A 9,717-nucleotide genomic window follows, 5' to 3' on the forward strand; every position below is an offset into this window, starting at 1 on the left:
AAGAAGCTGCTAAGTCCTAATTAAGATGGAAGGTATTAGTAATAGAAAAGTAATTGCTAATTTTATGACTAAGAAGTTCGGGGTATCAGATATAGTAGTATATGGCCCTGTAGAACCAACTGATGGAGATACTAATGACTCCGATGAATTTTACTTATACTTAAAGGAGCAAATAGATAGGTTCCCAGGTGGAAATATGATGTTTTTGCTTGGAGATACTAAAGCCCGGGTAGGTAGAAATTGGGATAGATGGTATCTTAGCCTAGGTAAATTTAGTGTTGGAAAAAAAAGTAATGGCTACAGGCTTTTGTAATATTTAGGTATAACCTACTAGTTATAACCAATACGGTGTTTGGTAAAAAAAAGCCTAACTTGGCATTCAAGTGATGGTAAGACAGCAAACCCTATTGATAATTTATTTTTATTTATTTATTTTCTTTATTTCCCTCAAAAAATGAGGAGTACGCTACAATATAATAAAAAGAAAAAACAAATGATAACACTTACAATCAAAACCTATCAAATATTCATCCAACACTTAAAAAAAAGATACAAAAACACTTGCTAAATAGATTAGCCTATAAATCATGAAGAGCCAGAACTGTTACTAAAAAACGGAAATAAACTGTGGCCTAAAAGGTTAATTTTCGCCCTATCTTCAAATGTTATAGATTTTTCTTTATACAGACTACAGGATCCTTCACATTAAGCTTTAAAACAATCTCAGTGTTACTAAACGAAAGGGGGAAACCAAATAAAAATGTATAAGTAAACCTAACTTTGACAGAATTAATAGAAGATACTAGGGTATATAGGAATGCTATTATTGATGTTAAAAGTAAAAATCAACATCTAGATTAACATCTTAGGGTTAATTTGAAGCTGCAATTTAACAAAGCTAACTATCTCCTGGGAAGTTATAATGATGATAGACTCCTGGATGAGAATTTGAGAGGTACTTTCCAAGACCAGTTGAAGACAAAAATTGAGTGTTTAATATTTGACTTTGTAGAAGATGGCTGGAATATTTGTTTTTGAAAAATAATTTGTGAAGTTATTGCTGGCGTCAGTAATGGCACCCTTATACCTCCGACCTGGGCCCTATCCCTTTGAGTGCTGATCCCGACACTTTTTTACGCCTTTTCAAAAAGCAGGTGCATGTTAAATTCTATGCAATATTCTTTAGAAGATGCAAGTGAATATTACGTAATTGGAGTGGATGGTGACACAATTACGCCTGACTTTGATTCAGTATTGAAAAAAAGTTCAGTTTGTCCACATCAAAGATACTATTCTCTAGAAATTGATGCTTTTATTCTATTGGATATTGAAGACACTAACAATGGCGAAATGAAACTAGAATGCCTAATGCTGCTGTAGGATTCACAAGGGGTTGCCGGCTAACCCGTAAAATGGAACGAGATGTTTCCACGAAATGCTATATCATTAACCAAATTCAAGTTTGAATAAAAATCGTGCTTTGCGATAAAAGTGATTTTAATGCATATGAAAAGATAATAAGACGGATTAAAAGTACTAGTGAAATATATTGGACTACGATCTGAATCAATATATAAGAACTTTTTGTTACTAAGCAGATCTATCGCTAGTCTATAATTGATACTGAGTGTGTCGGGATTAAAACAGAGTGGATTTGAGGAAGAAAAAAGGACACGGAATCTAGCGACTTTGGAAAAATGGTTGATTCTAGATGATGATTTTTGAGAGTTTTCTCTTCAAAGAAGAATATTTTTCTCAAAAAATTATTGAAACATAAATCTTCCGTCTTTGGACTATTGTATAAAATTTTTACGTCGTGCCCCAGATGAATATACTCAAATTATTGATATGTAAATAAAAACAAAAAAAAATGATATTATGATTTTGCTTTTAACCACTACCGAGACAGCCATTTTTTAGGTCAACAAGAACTAACTCGAAATATCATGTCTAAACTGGTTTTGTGACGTCACTCCTCCTCCTCCTATAATACTTTCATTTTCCTCAGTCACTTTCTTTTTAGAAATGAGACAGCTAACATTGAAAAATGTTTTACACATCTCCAATATGCTTGTGTAAATTGAGCAGCTGGTCATCATGTGAGAATTGCACTTTTTTTACGACTACAATGAAAAATGTAGATTATGCAATCTCTGTAAATTGCATAAAGCATACGTAGCGTAAATACCACACTTTATTTCCTGCCTTGAAGAGATCTGTGACTCCCACATTAGAGGTTTCGTATGCTTCATTTATCACTATGATAAATGTGATCAAAGGTAAAATCTAAACATGATTTCAGTTTGTTTTTAAAAGACTGGTATGATCGTTTTTAGAAATTTTTTGTGAAGAATAATCTGGTCTACGCTTCAATTGCTAGAACAATAAGATATTTCAGTTTTTATGACATCGATGTGAAGAAGGCCTCGACCGAAAACAAGGTCAGTCACTGTAGATATTGGGAAACTTAAGGAGCCAGATACTCGCCTTAAGTACAGTATTGAGGTATCGAATTGCTTCTTGCTCCTTAGCACACTTATGAAATCGCAAACGAGCGAAGCAACACAAATGGTACTTGGCAAGAGACATCTTCCAAGGAAGTCGTGGCTAACTAATGCAACGCTGCAGGACACTGAGCAAAGACGAAGGGGAAGACTTCTTTGGGACTCGGCCACTTATTGAAGGCTTAATGGAGTGCGGAATGGACTCATTCACCGGTACCAAACTTAGTTCGTTGCAAATAATGCTGATGAAATTGAAGTTGCAGCAAAAACAAGATTTTGGTAGCCGGTTCAAACATCTCCAAGATTTAAGAAAATATGGAACTCCCACTTTGTGACCTGTCCTATCCAGGTATGGGACACTTCTTACCGACAAAAATTCCTGTCTTGACCAGCTCTGCTTGCTTCTAAATAATGCCAGCCTGTCTGTCCCTCCAAATTTTATCCTTGCCCAGTATAGCAGTCAAAGAAATTAAGCAGACATTTCCCCAGACGATCCCTTCAGCTCCTCAAAAATCAAAATGCAGTTAAAAGGCTTAAGAATATTAAAGCTGCTGGCATCTCTGGCTTAAGGTCCAAACTGCTCAAATATACAGACCCAATAATAGCTCTGTTCCTCCACACACTGTTCTGCACAATCTGGCAAACTAAGATAATCCCCGAAGATTTTTCATGATTCGAAAATTAAAACAAAAGGCTACGGAGTTTCTATTTAAGGCCCTTCTTGCTTTTGTCGGCTTCCGTGCTACGTTCAACTCAGAGAACCGAGAAGCTCCCTGGTAGATTCTAGAATTGATTGGCCTCCCTGAGAAATATTAAAGACTCATTAAAGCTCTACCCCACGGTATAGAGAGCTGTGTTCAAGTCAACGGCTGGTGCATCTAATTCCTCTCAATCACAAAATAAGTTTGTCCAAGATGTGCAGTGACCATAGGCAATGCACATCTTCAATGCCATCATAGACCACATCATGAAAAAGGCAACTTAATGTCTTACTTTTCAGCTCAAGTTCGGGAATCGTTTCATCTCAGGTGCTGACTTTGCTGATGATCTATCCATCCTAGCAGAATCCATGGATCAGTTGCTGAAAGCAATTCTGATTTTAAAAGAATAGGCCGCAAGCATGGGACTGTAGATAAACTGGAACAAAACTAAAATTATGGCCATAGAACCGTTTTCTCCTACTGTTAATTTTCCAATCAGCCAAGACAGAATAACTAGCATTAAAGTTGTCCAAAGGTTCTAAAATTTCCTCAGATTAACCGCTTCTCCCCGAACTGCAAGCAAGGATATCAAAAATGTGTACTGCCATTGCTAGGCTGAATCCATCTTTGGTGAAAACTGAACATCAGTCGTTCGACTTAACTGCGGATTTTAAACGCCTTTTTCGGTTCTGTAATGCTTTATGGAGCTAAAACATGGCAAGCAATAATCACAATACTGAAGGTGATAGATGTTTTCCAGACGAAGATCCTGAGAATGATCGAAGCTCTAAGGCTGTTTGAATTCTTAATTAATGACAAGCTGATTTAGCTCAACAGGTTCTCTTGGTTCTTTATCGAAGCAGCTGAGCCTACCTTAGGATGATTCGGACACCTACTTTGAATACCCCTGCAAATACCCACAAAAATGATCTTTGACTTTGACCTTACAAAAGTCGGCTGGAAGTAACATCATGGCTGACCAAGAAAGCGATGGTCCTACAGCCTGTCCAAGTTCCTGGAGATGGCAAACATCAGACCGATCGAAGCACAAACGCTCTTACTGGACCAAAACGGATGGAGAAGGCAGACGTCACTCTCTACGTCGAGCAGCGCCTGGCAGGAGACCTAATTCAAGTAGGTCAAAGTCAAGATATTGAAGATACTGGCTACTATGACAATAAACCTACAAGCTTTTATTTGGCTGTTACAGAGAGTAATTCTTTGTATGAAAGTTTTGTGTGTGACATTGCTTCAAATAAGCACATTGAAAAATGTGAATTTAGTAATATTATTGAGAAAAGCAGTATAGACTTTACGAAGAGAGGTAATGAAAATAAAGTAACATTATATCGTAGAAAATGCGACCTTGACTTTTATTCCGAAATAAATAAAAGTTGAAGCCTGACGAGCTGCTGCTAATTGTTTTCGATCATTGCCTATACGTGGAAGAAGAAAAATAAAAGACACTGCGTTTTTTTTATATATATTTTATTAATAAAAGAAATTACAAACATTTAAAAAAGTTCACTTATAGGGCACTGAAATTTATATTATACAGGAATGAACTAGCATTTTCAACTAGAAAGTCATTCATTCATTGATTATCACAATAAAAGCTACACTATTTAGTGTTACCTGCGATATCAAAAAATAAAATGTAGTATTGCCCGAAAACCACAGCTTTTGCTTGATAAATCTTGTACTTGCGTTCGCTTTTGAATTATGGATTTTCCACTCTACTCAAAAAAGTTTTCAATGTGAGGCACGTAGAACGTATACTGTAGGCCAAGAGGCTCCAAAAATTCAATAGTTTTTGCTTTTTGAAAGATGCAAAGAGTATTACATCAGAGTAGTGCAGTGTTAAGGATATTGTTAAGGATATTGTTAAGGCTTTGAATATGGTCGAGGAAATTCAAGGGTTTATAATAAGATTTTTATTTGGACAAGCAGGGATCTAAATTGAATTTTTGATTATTTGATTTGTGTTCTTGGTACCAAGTCTAATAGAACACTGCCATCAGGTGCAATTTTACAATAGATTTCAAATAAATTTAGCGGGATTAATTCAATAATCTCCTCAAATGGTTTGGCAAAAGTACACTCTAAGCATACTGCAACCGTTTGGACAATAGTCATATCTTGAGCAGCGGACAAATCCAATACAATGACACCTTGAGTTTTGCAAAAAAAAATTTGATTATACCATTTTCAAAAAATTTTGAATCTCGATCGTGGGATTGCATTGTCAATTCATATGAGGCCCTGTAGGAACCATCTAAGAATAAATTGTATAGTGAAATTCTATTTACTTTATATACAAGAAATGAAAATTCAAACATTTCAAATTTGTGTGGAGAATCTGTCCTTGATCAAACTGCAATGTCACTTTTTACAAGGGCCAAAGCAATTTTTAAAGGCATTTCACCGTTTCAGGTTAGCAACTGGTTTTGTATTAAATCAGGAGTTAAGCAGGGTTGTGTTCTATCCTCCTTTATATGGATCATTTTGATGGACTTCGTCTTAAGGAGCACAGGAAAGGCCATTGGAGACCATGGAATCAAATGGCGAGGAAGAACGCTCCTGGACTTAGATTATGCTGATGATTTAAGCATATTAGATGAAAGTGTGAGCAAAATGAATGAATTTTTAGAGGTTTTACGAGTTCAGGGTGCTGAAATAGGCTTGAAAATTAATGTTAAGAAGACTGAGTCACTAAGGCTAGGAATAAGTGAAGATGAACAGGTGACATTAGGCAATAAAAAGATTGATCAGGTTGGGAGCTTCAGTTACCTTGGTAGTATTATTAGTAAAGATGGTGGGAGCAGTGAAGATGTTAAAAGTAGAGTAGCTAAAGCTCAGGGCATTTTTTCTCAGTTAAAAAAAAGTTTGGAAGAATAGAAAGATAAGTCTACAAACCAAGATTAGAATATTGGAAGCTACAGTGATGACAGTGGTCAAATATGGCTCTGAAGCATGGGCTCTCCGAAAAGCAGATGAAAATTTACTAGATGTTTTCCAGAGAAGTTGCCTATGGATTGTTCTGGGTACCCGGCTGACTGACCGTATTTCAAACAGTAGGTTGTACGAAAAGTGTTTTTCAATCTCGCTTTCTGGGGCTATAATGAAAGAAAGGTTGAGATGGCTAGGGCACGTTCTAGGGATGAAGGATGACAGATTACCGAAGATTGTCCTTTTTGGCCAACCGTCTGGGGCTACACGGAAAGCAGATCGTCTTTGTATGGGTTGGGAGGATGTCAAAAATAAACATTTAAAGGAAATGGGAACTTCCTGGGAGGGTGTAAAGAGGAATGCTTTAAATAGATTAGGTTGGAGGAGGAGGATGCTTAGCTGTGTTGGCGTCAGGCGGCTTGGTGCTGCAGTGAGTTATTATTAGTAGTAGTAGTAGTAATATTTCACCGTTGATAAATGAAGAATCGGTGTGGGTAGGTGTAGCCATAGATATATGCTGTTGTTTCTTGATTGTATGAGGAACAAGCAGTTTGATATTATTTCCACTAGCTCTTGATTTTTCAATTGCCCAAAAAACAGCTCATAACTTGTAGTTTCGTACATGAATTACTGCCAAGGTGAGAGTCACATTTAGTGCCGTGACACAAAACTTTTCGCAAAACAAAATTGGACAGAGCAAGCTGTAGCTTTATATCAATCTTCACATTGGGAAGCAACCGTTGAGGTATGTTGAATATCTCATGATTCAATTTCCCAAGCAAGTGTTAATCTTTAATTTTTGCATCCGTCTCCAAGTGTATTGCTAGTGTCAGTTTCAGTTTTATATTCATATCCAATAGCCATACTTCTCAACTACTTATAGGACATTGGAGTCATTAACATGAATTTTATATAACTTGCATAATTTGAAAGATTGCTGATTGTGCTCGCCAACGATCCGTTTGTGTAAACACTCATTTGTCTAAGCAAGTTGCGTAGTAAACACAAATCCCCTTTCTCTACTCAGTAAGACGAAGATAAATCAAAAGCATAATTACACTAATCAAGCAGAGGTCAAAAATCCAGAAAATAATGCTAGTCACCGGATTTCTCAGGTTAAAATTACTGAAGCTTCATTAATTATTCATAAGTTGGCTAATCCCTCTGACCTTGTATCACCTCTGGACAGTTATATTTCGAATAATCAGTGTTTTGAAGAAAGTAAAGTGAATAACCTGACAAATAACAAAGTCCCTTTGTCTCACATAAGTAAATATAGATATAATAATTCATAGCGTACTGGGAATAATCTGGATGTCTCTTGAAAATATGCCTACATTATGTATATTTTTTATTAATGGACTCGGATGGTTTTTGCTTATCTTTGAGCCTTTAGTGTGTGAAGTGACTTGGAGTTTTATAGCCTATGTGAAAGACAACTATCTGAAGCTATGCAGCGAAGCTTTCGTTTCATCAAACCATGTTTCTGCTTTCGAGTGGAAGGCTCCATTCTAGCAGGCAAGCAGGCAGGCACCAGTTTCAAATTGAAGATGGACTAAAATCTATAAGTTTTAAATATATGCAGCAGTTACCCGGCCCCACAACCAATAAATTTTCTTTGAGTGATAAATACGAAAAATTACAGAAATAAGAAAGAGGGGACCGAAAGTGCTGCCATCTATTGTTTATACCTATTTCTATTCTGGATTTGAGCTGAGTTTATCATTCAGTGTTTCGCACTTGGGATTGCAGTAGAGAAATGGAATCATATGTACCTCTTAAACATCAACAAGTTCTCTCTTTGATTAAGAAATTAAAATTTATCCTTCACTCCTTTCTAAATGGTGTCGTTAGAAAGTTGGCCTACGGCAAAAAAGTCAACTTTTGAACTAACAAAAATATATTTTTTTTTTCAACGACAATCGACAGCTCTTGATGAGCTGATCAAAGTATATATCATCCATTTTTTGGTGGAAAAATTTCTTTATGAGATATACCACTTTGAAAGTTTAAAGGGGTTGACAACTTCAATAGTAAGGTATACACTAAAACCAAATATTGGCTGATACAGAAATGGTATCAAATATGCCTCTTAAGCTTTAAAAGTTCTCCCATTGCTAAGGAAATTAAAGTTTATCCTTTGCTCCTTTGTAAGTGATGACGTTAGAAACTTGGCCTACGGCAGAAAAGTCAACTTTTGAAATACTTCAAATTCCCTAACTATGCAAGATTATTCAATTTTACTACAAAATATAAATTGTCTTTAGGAAAAATGTTGACTAAACAAAGTATTTTTTTAGAATAGACGAATAGTTTTCATGTGTACTTTGGGGTCTGCAATTACCTTTTTTGGACCTTATTTTCCAAGGATACGACTGAGTTGCTTACTACATGAAAGAATTCTGCTTCACATATGGATTCAGTCGGCGCACTGGGGTTGTCTTACTCGGCCTGCCTGTAAAATTGAGTAATATTAACTGATTAGGAAGCTGTTGCAATTAAAAGTACAAAGTATCAAATAAAACTTTCAAAAATATTCTTAATTTTCTTCTTCTAAGAGTCCAGATGGGGCAAGGTCAGACTCCTTGCATACCCTCTTCGTTCCACGGCAGGGGCATAAGCTGCATCATCTTTTAATTTTGAGCAGTTACAGTCTTCCCTGTATCTTCCACTTTTGCATCTGCAGTAAGCTTCCAAGTTTGATGCTTCTTTACAGCTTGAGACGAACGCATTTATTCCCTCTTCAGCCATTCTATGGAGGATTAGAACTGGAATGATGGCCAAGCCTGTACGGACAACAAGGTTATGCATGTGACAAATATGGCTCTTCGTATGAATGGCTCGAAGGTGTTGTCAGAAGGTGGCAGTCTTCTAACATCTTGTTTCTGGCACCAAATGTATGCCCTTACAACTGGCCAGTGAATTGAATCCGGCCTGTTTACCGTACATTTTAATTGCCAGGGATTTTGAAGGGTCGTAAACTTCTCCAAATATGTCGACTGAAAGCTTCCCTTCTGCATCCTTGATTCGCTCCTTCACAGACACTTTTGTTGAGGTAACAGTTGGAAACGCCGTTGTGTTTGAGAAAAAAGCTTTTCCGATGGCTGTCATGGAGAGAAACAACCAACAGTTTCATTTTCATACACAACTTGTTGCACGTTTTGCTCTAAATCAGAGAGTAATAAAATAGCCTATCTTGAGATTATTAATTTAGAAACCATTTCCCGTAGTGAAGCTAAATTGTTGAAAGCAAAATTCCTTTAGAGTGCTCTTCAATAAGTGTTCAGGTGAGTTAGCGGCATCGATCTCTGGTAGCTGATACAAAATGCGGCAAAAATTAAAATTTGCCTGATATGACAAAACCCTACTCAACCAGTTCATAGAAGGATTTGAGTCTAAGTTCAAGAAAGGAATAACGTACCACATTTTAGATTTAGAATAAAAGTTCAGAGGTTTTAATCCAAAATTGACTTGTTTCAAATTAAGAGAAGTTGGTTTAAAAGAATTATTTAAGAGAAATTTAGACAAAAACTTAGGAAACCAGCTTATTAAGTTTGTTTTCT

The sequence above is a fragment of the Artemia franciscana genome, chromosome 1 (genome assembly GCF_032884065.1).
Source record: "Artemia franciscana chromosome 1, ASM3288406v1, whole genome shotgun sequence".
Classification (NCBI taxonomy): Eukaryota; Metazoa; Arthropoda; class Branchiopoda; order Anostraca; family Artemiidae; genus Artemia; species Artemia franciscana.